Source organism: Heliangelus exortis, chromosome 2 (genome assembly GCF_036169615.1).
Source record: "Heliangelus exortis chromosome 2, bHelExo1.hap1, whole genome shotgun sequence".
In the NCBI taxonomy this organism is placed as follows: domain Eukaryota; kingdom Metazoa; phylum Chordata; class Aves; order Apodiformes; family Trochilidae; genus Heliangelus; species Heliangelus exortis.
Window position 1 is genome coordinate 114,192,752 of NC_092423.1, and position 18,829 is coordinate 114,211,580.

The 18,829-nt window shown below is 39.8% G+C and overlaps 1 long non-coding RNA gene across 1 annotated transcript; it reads left to right on the forward strand.

Annotated features, from left to right (window-relative positions):
* The first annotated feature begins 409 nt into the window (after positions 1-409).
* LOC139793232 (uncharacterized) lies at positions 410-18,262 on the forward strand. The gene is made up of 2 exons (XR_011724556.1): positions 410-582; positions 11,605-18,262. It is a non-coding gene; the product is annotated as an uncharacterized lncRNA (long non-coding RNA).
* The last annotated feature ends 567 nt before the right edge of the window (positions 18,263-18,829 follow it).

The window sequence follows — 18,829 nt, forward strand, 5'->3', positions numbered from 1 at the left end:
AACTTACAAGGACACTGAAATGTCCATAATCTGAAGTGCTAAGGGCCTGTTGACTTTCCAAGCCACTAAAAAACTTCAAACAGCTGCCATTAATAAAATCCTTTCACACATGCCATATAAAATCTTTGCCCTAAGCTCTCCAGATTTCCATAAAGTGGCTCAAGTACTTTATAAGTAATATACAGCAATACATTCATATTCAGCAGCTTTATATAAAAAAGGCGGGGAAATGCATCAGAGAAGACTTCTTCACTACAAAGAAGATCTTGATATAAGCCTTTTTTATTTTCTACTATAAATTTTTTAATTTCACAATCCCCACCCTCTCGTTTAAGTATCTCAGACCAGGCATTTTCTGGGTTACACTGAAACACAGGAGTCTTAAATATCTCTTCAGCTGCTTCCTAATGTTTGTTCCACAGGAAGGGAGTTAGTTCGTAGCACAGTGTGCTTTGTGCATCAACAAAGCAGATAAACTCAGCCTCTCTTCACCCCAAAAAGGGGCAGGGGACGACCACCAGGAGACAGTGTGTTGGACTTAAGGATTATTGTGAAGGTTTCAGGGAACAGGACGACTGTCAGGTAAGGAGAAAAGGGTCTCTGCTGTTTATGTTCCTGTGCTGCTTCCTCAAACTGCTTAATGGTGTGTAAGCACTTTCTCTGAAATAGCTTCTCTTTGGTTCCCAGCTGTGGGGTGGTATTTCTCCTAGCAAACAATAGAATTTTTCCTAAATTCTCTAATTATTATTCCTGCTTGGCACTTCCAATCTCATTTTGGCACTGAAAAGCTCTGTCTTGAGTGTGTTAACGTAGATTTGAGCACCAGGTATTCCCTCCATGCAGAAGATGGCCCAGCTCCTGCAGTTTTACCTGACACACTTGGATTGGCATCATAGTAAAGGAGCAAATAGGGCTTTTTGCTGAAAATTCAATTCTTCATGAGATTTGTCTATCTATCTACTTTGATAAACAATAGTTTGTCCCAGAGAGACCCTATCATATGAAAGGGCAGGTTTCTCATGAGTCCTCGCACATTTTTGGCTTTGGCAGATATTTCCTTGGAATTCAGGAAGGCAGAAGATGCTTTTCAGGTCGAAAGGTTTCATTTATCATTTCTTGGGACTTTTCCTGTACTGTCTGCATTAGCAATAAGGAGAAGGCCTGCAGTAATAAGACTGATGGCACTAAATCAAAGCATCTACAAAGTTTCTAAAAGTAAAAGTCTTCTGTGGGCTTTCCATGAGCACTTTTCCCCCTACCCTCACACTTCTTTTACTGTCCCTGTTCAAGGCTGAGCTTTTGGTGCAGTCAATGACATGCAGCTTTGTCAAGTTGTAAATTACAAAGTAAAAGTGTGGAAACACAAAATTAAAAGCTTGTTTATCACACAGCTTCTTGGGTAGCCTGGGGCACTGAAGCAAGTGTGACAAGAGGGCTACTGCTTTCTCAGTATCACAGGGAAAGTGGAATCCATGCCAGGCAACCAGTGCATCAAGCCCAGGAAGCTGCAGGAGTCTGCAAGAAAAACTTCTCCTTTCACAGTTAAAATTCCCAGAGATTTTACAAAATCCCTGTGATGTTTAAAATGTGGTCCTGCAAGAGTGGTTAATAAAAGTGCCCAAGCTTTTCTATTAAGGGCAAATTGTGCCAGGTCTTTACAAAGAATAGTGTATTCCCATCCTCATCAAACCCACTCTCTTTGAAAGATGTGGAAAGAGAGGGAAGAGAGGCTATGGCACTCTTTATTCCTTTCTACTCACCTCAGACTCGCATTTGGTAGAAGCCATGGATCATATTTTGTCCCACCTTGACCTTAATGAAAAATGACAATGTCTTGTGTGAGAGTTGGATTGTCTAGGGAGAAAATGGCAGTATTCAGATTCTCACCACACACCCAAACATAACATACTCTCAGGTTACATTGCTGTTTGCTTTAGCAGCAATAAGATCCTGGCCTTCATAAGGTTCAGGAACTGTTCAAGAAAGGTTCAAGAAACTGTTTGATGTGAATGATAAGATTTTAGAACTACTATTCCAGGATATTTATATGCAGATTAAGGCAATGCTGCAGTATATGGAGAGTACCCATTTGGGGGATTCCAGCTTTTAAAAAAATTTGTAGTTGTAATAGCATTCTATTAAGGCAGAAGTTTCTTCTAGTATTAGGCCTTTTTTCATAAGTATTTTTTTCTGGTAATTTAATAAATTATTCCTTACATCCTCACGTTTAAATTCTATTTCCACGCAAACTGCATCCAACAGGGTTGATGAGAGTGCAGCAGTGCATACGATAACTTTCAGAGAGCTGGCATCTTGCACTGTCATTAATAGAAATGTATCTAGAAGTTGTAAGTGCCTTTCTAAAGATACTTACAGGACATCTTCCTATGACTTATTCACTTATTCCTATTTTCCTTCAAAAGCAACTGAAAGAGGAACTTTGAACCTCCTTTTTCCCTGTGCTGACATTGATTCCTACATGAGAAAGGAGGCAACAAAAGTTAAGCTAAAGGAACTTATATCTTTTATGGCTGCAAAGATTCCTGGCTTGAAAAATCAGTTCAATTCCAGTGCCTTTCACCTTCCATGCTAAGCAGGGAAACAAAGAAAACATTCATAGACACAACACATGTGACACAGGGCAGTCTAATGGCTTTAGAACAGTTCAGTGAAGCATTAATGAATTTACAGTGATGACAGCACCACAGTGCTAGGATCTAATCTGCTCTGTGGTAAGTTGTTTTCATAAGTGACCTCAAACACAACCAGTCAGGACTCTAGAATCCTTTGTTTTCTGACAAAACATAATCAACCACTTTTCTTTTGAAACTAGTAGCCATTCCCTTGTTTGCTCTGTCACTGGTGTTTCTCCAGTCTATGCCACATTTCAGATGAGTCTTCAGCTGTTCCGAGCATCTGAGTTTTTAAATATATTTTGGGTTCTTCATGCTGCTAGCCTCAGCAGGTGCCTGGAACTGAGATCCAGGAAAAAGCCTTGCACAGGAAAATAGGTGGCATGATCTGGTCCGTAATAAGATACCTTTATTCCAATTTTATATTCAAATCCTTTTCTTCACCATCATACTTCCTTGCTGTCACATACCTGTGCCTACTCATGTATTTGGGTGAGCTGATCATATAAGATGTTAAAGTAGATATTAGCAAGGTTCTAGAGATGAAGAGAGAGGTGAGTGCTGGCTGTTAACACAAGACCTTATTCTGCCTGACTGATATCAAAAAAATTTATTAGCATTGACTTAAATAAGCATCTTGATGGAGACAGCAACCTCTGTTAAAATGCCTCTTGCCAGAGTCCTAGGCAAGAAGGTGTTGGGCTTGAGGAGATAAATAGGTGGGACAGCTTCTCTTCAGAGTCTACCAGGAATGGTGGTCACACCTTAGTACCCACAAAACTATTCACAAGATTAGTAATTTTATTGTACACATTCCCTCATAAAGAGAACTGAGTTCTGTACTTGAAGAAAACCATAATTATTTCCAGTATTTCTAAAGCATCTGTGCTTTTAACTATATCCTATGACAGTTCTCTGAAGAAAAAGGTGTTCTTCCAAATTCTATAAAGCTACATATTCTAAACTACTTGCCCCTTCCCAGAAAAACAGGTAATGAAATAATTGAGGAACACAAAGAAGGCAAAAAATCTGTCTATGTTTTCAAAGATCTGAAAAATTGCACTGAATCTGGTTATATAGATGAAGGCAGACTGGAGAAGGAAAAGATCAGAGTAAGAGGTGGAGAAACACTGCAGTCTGCCATGTTCCCATGGAATGAGTAAACACAATGAAGTTTGCATTGCTTTAGTTTACTCTAGCACTAATACCAGTGAAACCAAGCTGTGTGAAACCAAGCTCATTGCAGAAACACCCAAAGGCCTGGGAACACTGCTACAGCACAACAAAAGCCTTTGAGATCCATCCCCAAGTCAGCAAGAACAAATGTAACTTTCTTAGAGTTTATTAGTACACCAGTAAGACCTTTAATTGTGCTCATGGGGCACTGTAGCAGTTTTCTTATTCCAGAAGATGTGGCTCTAAGGACATTGTCATGAGAGGAACTACAGACACCAGACAGAAGAGAAGTACATCCACAGAATTTTATTCACTTCCCAGACTGCTTGTCACCTCACTTCAGTGGGACTTTCCATGTCAGCAGGAACTGCTGGGAGAAGACAAGTCTGTCCTTTCTCTGTCAGAAGTACTTTGATAATCAGATTTACAAAAAAAAAAAAATATTGGATTGGTTACCTTTTTAATCTGCATTTTAGCAATCCTGAAAACAGGGCTGTTTCACACAGCATGTTAATATCACAGCATCCTCTCACCTCTTACCATGTTCATTCATCATATGCTGTAAATTACAGTAAAATTACCAAACTGGAGACTAATGGTATTGCTGAGTCTTTCCCTCTTCCATATGTTCTGTTAGCTGGTTTTCGTCTTTTTTTGTGTTTTCAATTTTTTTGTTGTCAAATTCTGTGGCAGAGCACCAAATGCTTTTCTGGTCCTTATCATGTTTCATACATTAAAAATGCATTAGGGATGATATCAACTACCTCGATTTGCTTTAGGATGTTGTCTTACTCTCATAGGCACTGAAAATAAGACTCACAAATGTATTCATCCTAAGCAGAGTAAGTGGCATTTCCTCATTTATAAAAAATGCAGGCCAAAACCTACTATTAAAAGGATTATGAACAAAAAAATTATAGTTTGATCCATATGCTTGATGTTCAAAATAATTCATTTATGATAATAATCATAACAATAATAGGAAGATGAGGAAAATATAAAATGTTCTTGTCTAATTCAAACCTGGGAAGAAAATGAGTTTTCCTGAACACTCAAAAACTGCTTTCAGAAGCAGTTTTATCTCTGTGGAATTGGTGCAAAAGTTACATATTCCTTCTGTTACATATTCCTCCTGTTACATATTCCTTCTGTTCAGTACCTAAAAGGCTGGGGGAGATATTTTTTCACACATATTCCCAGAGCTGCTCTATTCCCTTTGTGCCTTGCAGGATCAGCACAAAAGGTCTAGAAAGTAGGATGGAAAAATCAGATGCAGGTTCTCCTTGAGAAAAGGGCTCCCCAGTTGCTGCAGTGCCAGCACAGAAAGCTGTCCCCCCACCAGCAACTCACTCCTCTTCTCCAGCACCCTGAAAAGATGAAGGTCATGATGCACACTGTTCTTCTTACCTGGAAATGGGAGAGCTCAGTCCTAAGCTGGTGAGAAACAGCAAAGCATCCACCATCTTATGGTGTCAACGTATGACACAAAACTGGGTGGATTGGTTGACACCCCAGAAGGCTATCCTGCCATTCAGAGGGACCTAGAGAGACTTGAGAGTTGGGCAGGGAGAAATATAATGTACTACAACAAGGGCAAGCATAACATCTTGCGTCTGGGAAAGAACATCCCCAGGTACAAGTATATGTTGGGGACTGAGCTGTTGGAGAGCAGCACAGGGGAAAGGGACCTGAGGGTGCTGGTGGATGGAAGGATGACCATGAGCCAGCAATGTGTCCTTGTGGCCAAGAAGGCCAATGGCATCCTGGGGTGCATTAGAAGGGGGGGGAGGGGAGGGGTTGTGGGTTGAGAGAGGTTCTCCTCTCCCCTCTACTCTGCCCTGGTGGGGCCACATCTGGAATATTGTGTCAAGTTCTGGGCCCCTCAGTTCAAGGACAGGGAACTGCTTGAAAGAGTCCAGCACAGAGCCACCAAGATAAGGGAGTGGAACATCTCCCTTATGAGGAAAGGCTGAGGGAGCTGGGTCTCTTCAGTTTGGAGGAGAATGAGGGGTGAACTCATCAATGTTTATAAATACGTACAGGGCAAGTGTCAGGAGGATGGAGTAAAGCTTTTCTCAGGGGTGACTAATAACAGGACAAGGGGCAACAGTTATAAACTGGAGCATAGGCAGTTCCATATAAATGTTTGGAAGAATTTTTTCACTGTGAGGGTGACAGAGCACTGGCACAGGCTGCCCAGGGAGGTTGTGGAGTCTCCTTCCCTGGAAACATTCAAAGCCCACCTGGATACGTACCTATGTGACCTGCTGTAGGTGACCCTGCTTTGGAAGTGGGGGTTGGACTGAATGATCTTTCAAGGTCCCTTCCAACCCCTAACTTTCTATGATTCTATGATCTTCTCCAGAATCAGGTGCAAAAAGGTTCCTGCTAGCTCTGTTTGGATGTCTGGATCCTTTGTGCACCTACATCCCTCAAGTTTGTACAGAAATTCTTTCTAATAAACTTATTAACAGCAGCCAAGCATGGTTGTATTCATACTTGTAACATGGGGTAACATGGGTCCTCCTACAGAGAAGGAGGCTTTTAACTATGTCACTTTTAAAATTATATAAGTAAGGTATTCACAGAATGGATAATGCTGAAAAGTACCTCTAGAGATGATCCAGATGTTCTGGTGGGTCTCAGGGACTATGATTACTAAATTTCAGTCTTAACCAATGAGAAAAGGACACTGAGTACATTTGCCTTTCTGTATGCACTGAGAAGGTCCCCTGACCCATTCAGCAGTGGGAACACATTTTCCCTGGTCATTTTTTTGCTGCTGTTGTATTCACAGAAACCACTCTTGTTGCCTTTCATACCCATCAACAGATTCAACTCCAGGTTGCCTTTGACTTTCTTAACTGGATCCCTGCACCCTTAAACAGTGTTTCTATACTTCTCCTACATCACCTAATCTTACTTCCACCTCTTGAATGTTTCTATCTTTCGGTTCTGTAAAGAACTTCTTGTTCATCCATGCAAAGTAACCCGTGCTGGAGGAGCCAGAGTTCTACTGACTGAAATAAGTGCAATACATTTTAAAAGAGTAAACTAAGCTAGGGAGCCAGAGAACTACTAGTGGAAATAAATTTGATGTATTTTAACCAAGCTGGAGAGCCAGAGGAATGCTGAAGCAAGAAGCAAACATTTTCTATTTCCCCTGTGTCCACATTACATCCCGATACCTTTGCTTGACTTCAGGCATGTGGGGATGGACCATTCTTGAGTCTGGAGGAGGTCATCCTTGAAAATCAGTCAGCTTTCCTGATCTCTTACTCTCTTCTTCAAGGTGACCTCGCATGGGATTCTTCCAAACAGGCCCTGAACAGACCCATGTTTGCTTTTATGACATCCAGGGTTGTAAACCTGCTCTTTGCCTTCCCTCAGGATCCTGAGCTTCACCATCCCATGGTCAAGGTGTCTGGGATTGCTCCTGACTTCCACATTTCCAACTAGTTCTTTGTAAAAGTCATGTCCTGCACAGCATCTACCCCCTTCATCTCCTCAGCCCCCTGGATCAGTAAATTGCCATCAGAGCATTCCTGAAATCTCAGGGATTGTTTCTGCCCTGTGGTGTTGCCACTCCATAAAATATCAAGGTGGTAAAAGCCTTCTGTGGGGATGTGGGCCAGAGAACATGAAATTTTTTCCTGTTGTCTGAAGGAGGCCAGATTTGCTCATTCCAACTGATCAGGCAATCTGTAGAAGACACTCACATCAATGTCACCCACATTGGTCTTCCAGCCAGCCCAGACCCATAATCTCTCAGCTGGCTGATGGCAGAGCTCCATGCACCCCTGCTTCTCTGTCAAATCCAAGTCAACTTCTTGTCCTCACCACCCTGCCCTATCCTTCCCAAAGAGCCTGGGTCCTGCCATTGGAGCACTCCAGTTATGTGAGTGGCGTGTGCCCATTAATCAGAAATTCAAAATAATGTAGTCTTCACCTACATAAGAATTCAAAGGTGAGTGTTTTCCTTTTTGATTATTTCTTTTTCAGACAACTGACAACAAATAGAAAGTCCATTTTGCAGTGCCACTGCAAGGTGCATGTGCTATTGTCAAATGCATCCTATGCTGCTGTTAGTTTTGTAACAAAGAAAAAAAACAGTTCTTATCAACAAAAATAAACAGAAATGATAAATGGCTTGCTGGTATTTTTCTGTGAGCCAGTTTTTAAATGGGTCACATTGTTCTCCTCTTTACTAGCAACCTAAAATAGAAGTTATTATATCAACAGTGTTTTGCACATAATAGAATGTTATCTGAAATGGAGTTTGGTAATGTTTTTTCTTTAAAATTAAGGCTATAGTACTACAGTTATTGAAAATTATCATAGTTTACTTTTATTTTTCTATTTAAAAGCAATATTCTTGATAGTAAAAATTGCAGTTGGAGTTCAGAATAGACAAATTTATCTCTTGGTAAAAGCAATAAGGACAATGAATGTTCGCATTGAGAGCACAGTATTACTGAGGCTTCTTTTCACTTTATGGGCTGAATTTTCTGCCAGAATATTTGATGTACTTCCACAGATTTCAGTGAGACCACACCAGTGTGTTTTACAGAGAATACAGAACTTTGGTTTTGTAGTTAAAATTTAACTAAGTTATAAAAATAGGGATAGAATTTAAGTAAAGGCATTGACAAATCTTGGATTTGAGAAGCTGTTTACAAAAATCAAACTGTGGTCCATTTCTCCCTGGAGTATCTTGCAGATGTGCAGCTGCAGCTGCAACTAAGGAAAATTTGAGCTACCCAGGAACATGAACAAAAAGCCAGGCACATGCAGCCCACCCAGGGCACACGGGGCCATCCAAGTCACCAGCACCTCCGAGGGAGGGGTTTTTACAACCATTGAGAAAACACACTGGGAAAATGTAAACTGAGATGTGTGCAGGGTGCCAGCTGCCCAGCCCAGCTCATGTTTGTGCATTAGTGCAGTGCTGGTGAGGACTGGGTTCAGGCAATGGCACGTGAAGCTGCAGAGAATTCCTGCTTGGAGGACACATTTCCCCTTTATCCTGCAAGCAGCTTCTGCTTCCACTCAGCTCTCTGTTCAGGATTAAAGGGCATCTCAGGGCTCCACTTTGGTGGCTTAAGTTAAAGTAGGGCTAGAATGGTCAAAAACATTTGCAACCCTGGGAAACATAATAAAGGAAAATAAGGAGGTCTTTCTACCACCTGCTAAGGAGAACAGAAGCACAGGAGAGAACAAGCTCAAGTACAAGGTCCTGACTACACCAGGCACCATGGGTTAAGCTCTTCGGGGATTTCTTCAGAGAGGTGAACTTCACTTGCACTGAGATCAATGAAAACCTGAGCATTCAATCTGTTTCTCATTAAAAAATTCCTCTGAGTGTCTCCAGCGTGCAAGTCAGAACTGTCTGAAAGTCACGGGGAAATGAAGGGCTGTAAGGCTGAGAATTTCATGCTTCTTTTTCTTTTTATATACTCTTTATTCCCCCGGATCCTATGGGAAGCATAGGACTTCAGCACAGGGACAGCCAGAAGGATTCAGGGCTGTTAAATTAGTAGCTTGTTTAAATCCCAAGGTAAACTAGTTGTGCTAAATTAATCTCTGAACCCTCACATCAGATCTAGAGCCTCTGAGCAGTGCAGATATTTTGAGATGATCTAATTGTGGTTGGAGAGAAGGGATGGGATGGGCAGGAGCAATGCTATACTGTGTGTGCTGCACTGGGGTTCAATGCAAAAAGCTGACAGGGGCAACACAGCCAGAACACCAGGGATCAAAGATGTACAGGCATTTCAGAAAAATGATTGCTGGTATAATCAAAGATCACCAGGTTTGAAACACTTGGTAGGAAACTGAGGGAGATGCGCAAAACTATTTTAACTAAAATAGGAGTTTCTGGATGTGGTGGAGAGATTGGAAAGAGCAGGGAAGGCAGGAGCTGTCCCTCATGGGAGTTCTTCAAGCTCCTAAGTAGGAATAAGAGGCACCTCAGTTAGCTTTGTTTTCTAAACTCAGGCACAACCAGCTAACAGTAATGCCTCACACCAGAGTGAATTAAGAGCATACAGGTACTGCCATCTTTAACACTGTACAGGGGGACAAGTGTTGACAAACAGTAGGCAAAGCTCTACTGTGAAGCCAAGTGAGAACAGGATTCAGGGTTAGCCCAAGACTCCCTCTGGATAATGTTCTTTTGTGGGTCCTGTGCTGGCAGATGCTGTGGGGTGGAAGCCCTGCATCCCCACCCCTCCTCCATGCCCAGACTGATGTCAGCACTAAAGGAGCACACACAAATCTTCATGGTGTCGACAGTCTAATTGCTACCACCAAACAGGAAGGGAATAGAGAAGACTTCCAGTGTCCTGCTGGTAAAGGTGGAATTTGTATGATATTGGTATGCCCACCTTTGTTGGGTGGGTGACATTTAAGCACTGAAGTGGAATTTTTAAGTAAAATCCTTGAGTTTACACTTTTGTGTTTACCCCTCTGCATGAGTGGAGGAAAATAATTTTTAAATACTCTGCTGAAGACAGAAAATAAAATAAAGCATTTTGCAACCTGTGACTTGTTCAAGTCATGATTGATCATTGTCCCATTGCTGCAGGTCAACCTCTGCCATAGAAAACTCCAGATAATCTTCAGCTGCATTTCCTAAACCATTAATAGGAGAGGCAAGGCTAAGATAACAATGCCCAATTTATTTCCCAAAAGCAGCTGACAGGAGGAAATGGATACCAAATGAATTAACTCATTAGAACAGTACAGCACATTTGGAAATTCAAAACAGACTGCCTAGAATGATTTAAAAGTAACATGAGGTTAATGTCAGTGCTTTGCTTAGCCATGTCAGTTCTGTAATCTACTGCTCCAGTTTTAGAAAGGGTGACGGGTGCAGAGCCTGGGGCTCCCGTGTTAGGGTGATCCTGGGCTTAATTAATTACCTGACTGAAATGACCACACATACAGACTGTGCAAGGGCTGCTTTCACATGCATCGACACACTCAAACACCACAGACACACCAAGACTTTCTAATATAAACTAAAATATCTCTTGTTTGCTTGTGGAGAGGCATTATTAAAAATAGTATATTTTTAATAGTATTAAAAATAACTATCTTCTACGCCATAAATACATTCTGTCTTTAAGAAGCTGCATCCATATCCAGGGCAAAAACTCGACAACTGTCTCAAGGAAGCAAGGGTTGATCTCATGCCTGATTGGCAACCAGCAGAGAATTTCTAAGACATTGAGTTTTACCATTTGTCATTGATATGTTGTCAACTAATCCTGTTTTCTCCTGGTAAACTTCCACCTGTGTCTTTCAAAGCTTCAGGAGTGTTTTTTTAGAAAATGGTGGACATTCACATGACAGCACTGATAAACTAAAATGTGCATTTATAGCTTTCAGTGATAGGGTATATTTAAGACCTTAAGTTGCTTTTTATCCTTCTCAGGATAATAAGCTTTAATTAAAGGAGTCAGGGGCTGTATTGCAGAAACATTTGCCTCCACATGTATAGCACAAAGATATTTTGCAAAGAGACAAGTGGTAGCCAAAGCAGTTCAGGATGTTTCTCCACACATGTGGCAAACACCTGATAGCACTTTTCATTAAAAACAATATATATATATTCTAACACAAGACCTTCTTAAATCACTGTATCTGAAAATTGCTTAAATTTCATTAGTGTGCACAGATTAAGGGTGTGCAACGCCATAAAAATGGTCATTTTGATGGATATCAGAGGAATCCACCTGGATGGTCTATGACCAGAAGTTGTAAAAAGGTCTCTGCTTTCCCTTTGTTGCAGGAATCACTCAGAACAAGGGTCATAGCAAAACAAAAGCAATTTGAGCAGCCTGTCTGAGAGGAAGAAGAGGAAGGAAGGAAGAAGGCTTATTTAATCTTCTGCACTGTCAATCATTTTTACATCATCCCAGATTATGCAATATGCTGTAGCAGGGACAGTGAAGTGTGAGTAAATCAGGAAAGGGCAGATTTCCTTAGCACTGTCTGCTACACAGTGTGTGCTCTCAGATGTCTGAGGTGGAAAAGTCACAGCCACAGACTTCACAGCATTTCTGTCTGGCTTCAGTCTACACCTACCCTATCTTCCCCAGGGTTAGGAGGAAGAGAGGCTAAATGCTTTCATTGTGTTTGTCCTGGTGGCAGATAAAGAAGAATCCTCCTGAACTCAAATTAAGTCACTCTCTTCTTAAGTATGGCATTGTTACTGTGCAGTACAAATCAAAATAAAATTCTGTAAATTAGTGGCTTGATTTCATTTTGCAGTGATGCTTTACAATGTATAGTGTCCAACACTATGTAGTGATAATCCTAAAGAGAGCACATGGGGATTTATAGTGTATGATGCTACGTAATGTCTGTGATGTTCAAAACCTTGTTCCTTTATTTTAATGTCTGATGATGGCAATACAGGGTGATACAAACTGCCTTGGGATAAGGCACAATATTTTTTCCATCAAAAAAAAAACTTCCGCTGTACTGGGATGAGGTAAAATCAGGAAGGTAAAAGCAAAACTACCGTAATTCAAGAGACTGTGTCATACGGTCACACCCCTTCTTTCCCTTGAGTATCTGGGTTTACTGTGATATGCCAATAATCTTCAGAGGAATGTTGAAAATCCCTTTTTTTAAACTGCATTGGTCTTTTTTCTTTAACTGAATTCCCCACATACACATGCACACAAGCACACACTCTCTTAACCTTTTTCATTATTCACCAACAGGTTTTAGTGGAGCCCCAAGCCACAGCAATTCTGAAATCAAACATGTTGGTATTTTGTGGAAGCTCTCTTGCATTTTCTTGCAGAACAGATGTGCAGTCCCAGTTCAAAGCAAGCCCCATGCAAACTGCCAGCTCTGCATACACGTTGAGAGTCTAAATCAGATACAGTCCTCTTCCTTTATTTTGCTCTGGCTTCAGAAAGCTCTCTGAGATCAACCTCATCCATGCAAATGTCCCAAAGAGAAATACTAGATTTAGCTGACAGATGCATAAAATCTCATGTTGTCACAGAATTGCCCAGTGACTGCTCAGCACCAGATGGCAAAGAATGCAAATCTGCAGCTGGGCCTGGTGTTCATTAATTCTCCAAATTCCCTCCTTCACAGCTGCTGTTTTCCAGTTCCATGTACATAGAGCCAAATTTTCAGAGGCAGGAGATAGACCATGGCTCCACACATTGATGTGAATATACATCTTTCTCTATTTGCCTGAAAAACACCTCTTTGAGCAGAGCAATAGTGCATTTGAGGGCTCATCTGAGTGTGCTCACCTGCCAGTACTGAAAACAACCTTGATCATCTTTCAAACACAATCTCTGGAACCAGAGCTGTCTTTCCAAATACCTGTTTGGAAGTACATAATAGTGTTTTCATCCTTTCTTAGGACTCCTGGGCACTGTGGAAATATTAATCATAGCCACAGTAACACAAAATGAAAGATGTGATCCCGAGGAGGTGTAGAGCAGTGTTACTGCAGTTATCTGGGAGGAGTTGTGCTGGCCATGCTGAGTTCCACAGGAAAGTATGCTCTATCCTAGCACTATAAACTTTAAACTTTTGTTTTCACTTTGTGGATATTGCCAGCCCACACAGCTTTTGAAATATAGTCACTGAGTGCCATTAAAATAATATGTCTGCAAGAACTGAACTGGTGTGAATTTTTCCTTTTTTTTCCCTATGGGTGAGAAAATTGAAACAACAGATAAGGGACTACAACAGTCCACATTGGTTTTCCTGAGCTTCCTTTATATTACTTCAGGTGTCAAGGTCCTCCAATTGCCTCAAGTGTAGTTTAGATTTTATTTTCCTAAATGAAGGTAAAACACATATGGAAATTTTTTTTTCTCCTTACCTGTGTAATGATTTTCAGTTCTGAGCTCTCAGTTGTTCAGCTAGTAATCATAATCTTAACAAATACCTTCAGCCAAATCACTAATTTATACTTGAATTTTTTTTCCTCCTGGGGCTAAGATGATACCTTACTCTGTTTAAAAGGGATGAGTCTTGCACAATGGGAGGGGAAAGTACACCAAACAGAAGTTAAAATTTAAACTAAAATTCCAAATTGGACAATCACAAATGATTTTTAAAGCAAAGCATAGCATGCACTTTACCATTGCAACATGACTTTTATCAGATTCCATAAGATTTCCTAGGATATTTCTCTCTTCCCAAACTGTTTTTATTGCCTTCAGCTGAATGGGGATATTTTTGTCCTGCTTTTATGCCCCTGAATTATTCAATGCCTACCACAAATACACTTCACCTACCACCACTGTCTCCCCAGAGTCATGGAGACCTAAGCTGCTAAACCCATGCAGTGAATAGCTGTGTTGTAGAGATCACCCAGTGCCTGTAAACTTTATAGACCACCCTCACCAGGGTTACCAAAAACTTCTCCAGGTCTTGGCCTGGCTTGCATGCAGCTACCCCAGCTCTTTCTGCAGTCTTGCTACCCAGGGCCCTCCAGCTCTGCCCATCTGGCAAGCAGAGTCAGTCAGGTTGGGTACCTCAATCTGTCAGGGGAATATTCTTATACATTCACATGGCCAATAATTTGAATCAGATAAACAAATCTGACTAAAAAACACTGAAAAGCTGGCTCCTGAAGTTGCACATGCTAATAATTCCTGTTGTTGTACTGAAATGTTTTAGCATAACTTGAACTACAGCTATGAAATATGGAAGTGGAACAGAGATGTAGTCAGTCCCCGGCTATTTCTATGTTTCTGTGGCCAAAAGACAGAGCAACACTAATGAAAATGTTTAGTGTTGAAGGCACTTTGGGGTAGTCTAGCAGTGTTTATTATTACTATTATATACATACCCAGAATATCAATTTTTCAAAGCAAATAATAGCACCAGTTTAGGAAAACGGCGATTTAAGATGATAGGGGTGGTTGCTGGTTTGGCAGTAAACTATAGAAGAGCCACCCACCTATCAGAGAAGAAGAAAGGAGGGAGAAGATTTTGAAATACTTTGTTTGAAGTTAAATGACCCAGCACAATTTGCCTCAGTGACATTTTAAGATCAAATAGTCCAAGCACCAGACACATGTGCTTCAGATCATAGGGGGAAGTTGCAACAATTTAAGCCTGATCTGCTCAAGCAAAGGAGCCAGAGATGACAGAGACATTTATTTATTTCTGAGTTCCTGAGGTTAATCCTACATATTTTCACAAGTATCACCAGGTTGTAATTACTTATTTATTTGATTTCCAATATTTTGTAGTGATAGTATCTTAATAAAGTGCTTATAAAGTAATTAGAAAAGCATTTACCAAGTTACATTTTTAGGTTAGTGACTGTTTTCCTGGAAGAATGGAAGGGAACTTCTACCAAGGCAAAAGCAAATATTTCTGAAATTGATAAAGAAATATATATGGAGAGGGTTTAAAAAAAATAACTATCCAGAGAGATGACATTTAAACATGATACTTTGTAAAAGGAACATTAAAAATGTTGAAGAAATACTAAAGAAAAGTAGCACTGGGTAAGGTAGAGAAGTCAGAGAGATCCTCGGGTGGCCTGCACCATCAAAAACACACTAAATCTGAGACTACAAGATGCTGAGACCCGAGCTGTGAGAAGTCAGCAGGAAAACAAAGTGCTAATTGTGCCCAGAGTAAAGCACAAGGAGTGCACGAGAAGGGGATTTAAAATCCTGCCTGTGGTTGTGTGTGCAAGGCTTGGGGGAAGCATCGTTCTGAGGCCAAGAGGCAAGAGGGCTGCTGCCACATAGAAAGTAACTGGGAAAAAGCAATGTCACCTAGAATAATCATTGGAAAAGAGGGTTGGAAGTTCTTTCTGTTGCAGAGGCTTTCATTTGTAGCAAATAAAGGACAGTTGTGTATACAAAGCAGTCTGACAAAGCCTGCCCCTGCCCCTCACACCACACACATCCCTTTTTTAGAAAAGAAATACAAGTTTACAGCCAGCATGGCTCTCTGGGAGGCAATATGCTGCTGGAGGTGGCTACCTCTGTGGAGCACACGAAGGCCCAGCAGGCTTTGAGGACCTGAACCTGACAGCCAGGCTGTGGAGACCCAGGCCACAAGGAAAAACCAGCGCTGCTCAATCAGTGCTCACTGTATAAACACAGATACCTTTGGATTAATTATATGCTTGCTTTATGGTCATTATCGTAGAAATTTATCTCAGAAGCAATGCTTTCTGCCTGGAAAATAAATGTCTCTACTTTTCTTCATTGCCTAATAGCTGGAGGAGTCCATTATCTTGGGGAAAAAAATTTTTCCATCTACGCTGACTCTTAAATATTTTATAATAATTTTCCTTTCTGGCTTTCAGAGTAAATAAAACAAATGTATAACAGACACAAGATGTTAAACAGTCAACAATATCTGTAATTTAATATGTGCATTGAATCCTCACCTATTTTCACCCTGACATTCTATAAATTGTAAGGTACACTGTACTGCTGCCTTCAATTATTTTTGTTCACTTTAGACTGTCAGTGCTCAGTCCAGCTGCCATTCAGTCTCTATGTTATAAGTGCTTGGTAGTGTGCTTCAGGAGGTACAGGTTTTACATTCTGTAGTTTGGGGATTTGGATCACAGTGTTTGAAGGGCATTTAATTATTACTTCCCTTCTGTGAGGATTGCTGCAATGACATTTCAGTGTAGTACGTCTTCCACTTACTCATTTTCAGTTAGCTTAGAATAATATGTTATTTTCAGCAGCCTGAAAAAAAAGGGAAGAAGACTTTTTTTAATAATCAAATGTAATATGATCTGTAGTTTCATATCTCCAGCCAAAAAAAAGCTAGTGTAATCCAGCTACCTTGGTTGAAAGCAGTGGGGGGCTGGGACTTAGAGTCATCTTAGGGATGCATTGATTGAACATAGCCCTAAAAACTTATTTCTATAGTTTTGTTTTATATTATTATTTATGTTGTTTATGCTATTTATAAACATATTGTTTTATTAAATATGTATTTACATATTATGTATTACCTTTTATATTGCGGAATGTATATAGTATGTTATATGTTATATGGTACGTATTATATATTGTGTATTTTTATATTTATATATTTCTCATATATTTCTTTATATTAAATATAATTTAGAAATATATCTACACAGTTTTAGTTTGCCTCCTTTCCATTTTCAAGAATTCTAATGAAAGACAACTGGCAGAAAGATCACCTGCTTTCACTTGCAGATATCATCTGCATGGAAATGTCCACGTAGGTACAGGGAAACTAAGCCAAGACCTCCCCGAGGTGGGCTCAGACTCTGCAGTCCATACTGAACTGGTCCAGACTGGGTTCTAGGAAACAGGCAGTTTGCATGCTTGATGCCATACAAGTGAAGGGAGGATGATGATAATAATCACAAACATTGCCTCAAATCAAAACAAAATTTTGTAGGATTGTAGGAAAAATACATCTAAGCTTATTATGGTGTGTAAAAATCTGGCCTGGGTTTTTGAGTCTCAAGTTGATAACACTATGTAGAAACAAGCATTTCCATTTCACTTTCTGAAAAAAAAAAAAAAAAAAAAAAAAAAAAAAAAAAAAAGTAGGCCCCTTTCATAAGTTATATCTTGACTAACAAAGACCCCCAAAAAATTATTCTCTCTGGAGGACCTCATCCTTTTCCATAAAATATTTATCTTAATTTTTCTGGATCAAAACACATTGATAATGAATAAAATGTTTCAGGAACTCCTCCAGCCTCTGTGAAGCTGTTACATTTACTATGTGCAGAATATACATTACACCCTTTTCAAAGGTCAAGCTACAAACTGTTGCATTATTACAACCTAATAACTGTACCCACCACCTATCACCATCTGTTAAACCACCAGAAAGGCATCACATGATTAACATCTTTTCTCAAAAAAAATTAGAAAAATAAAAGGTCCTGAGACTAGAGTCTTTTACCAAACTACCTTCTCTGAACCTTCAAGTTTTAGAAATCTGGTCTGTTTCCAGGGAGTAGTTAGAAAAGAGATGAGATCAGAGGCTGGGATCAGAGATGGGCAAATAAGCTTTTGTGTAAAGCAAATGAACATGAGGGGGATTGGAACTGGGGAACTTTGGAGAAAACCAGCTCATAAATTCAGCAGAAAGAGGAACTGACTAGGGAGAACAAAAAGGTCACAATGCTTTAGTGTCATATTTTCTTTTCTAATGAATTTCTTATTTTGAAAGAACAGAATATTTTGTTATGTTAGCTTTAAAAAAAAAATTCCATCATGTTTTTCAAAACCCCTTTAATTACTAATTTTTTATTTAATAAGGTAATAAAAAAAGTCTTAGCCCAAAATTTTAAAGCAGCATTTTGATCTTAAAAAAAAAATAGAATAAAAAGGAAAAAGAAAAAGGAGAAAAGAAAAAAGAAAAAGGAAAAAAAAATAAGAAGACCCAAAGAGGGCTTCTCAAAATACTTATCTTTGCAATTCATTTAGTTTCTCCACTGAACAAAAAATGTTTCCTCTTCAGATGACTTTCTCATAGGGATGCATAGGGTGTGTAATCTGCTGAATGGTAGCTGGGGCTACAATGGGATGTGCTTCATAGATACACTCATTTGACCTAAATTTCACCTAAATCCCAGGGTCTGTTGTCTCCTATAGGCCAACCCTAAGCCTTCAGAGTCATTTTGTTAACAGAGAACACTGTTACTCAAAACTTTAACTGGAAGGTTAAGGATAAGCTGTTCAAAGGTGGTTCCAGATTTATTGCAAATGCTTGCATTAACTTTCAAAAGGAGATATGACTTCTAATACAACACTTGACACATGTTTTTTTCTTGGCTGTTCATATGGTTCATTTCTGTCTTCACTGAATGAATAGGAATATTTACAGAAATGCTTTCTGAGACTTTATTAAACCATCATACAGAGGAATTGTGCATCACAAGCACAGTTATTTCTTAACTCATACTGAGAGGCATTACAGTTATGCTATTATGAAGAGAAATAGAACATATCCAAAATATATATTCAGTAAATGCTACAGAATTCTTGTTTTCTGCA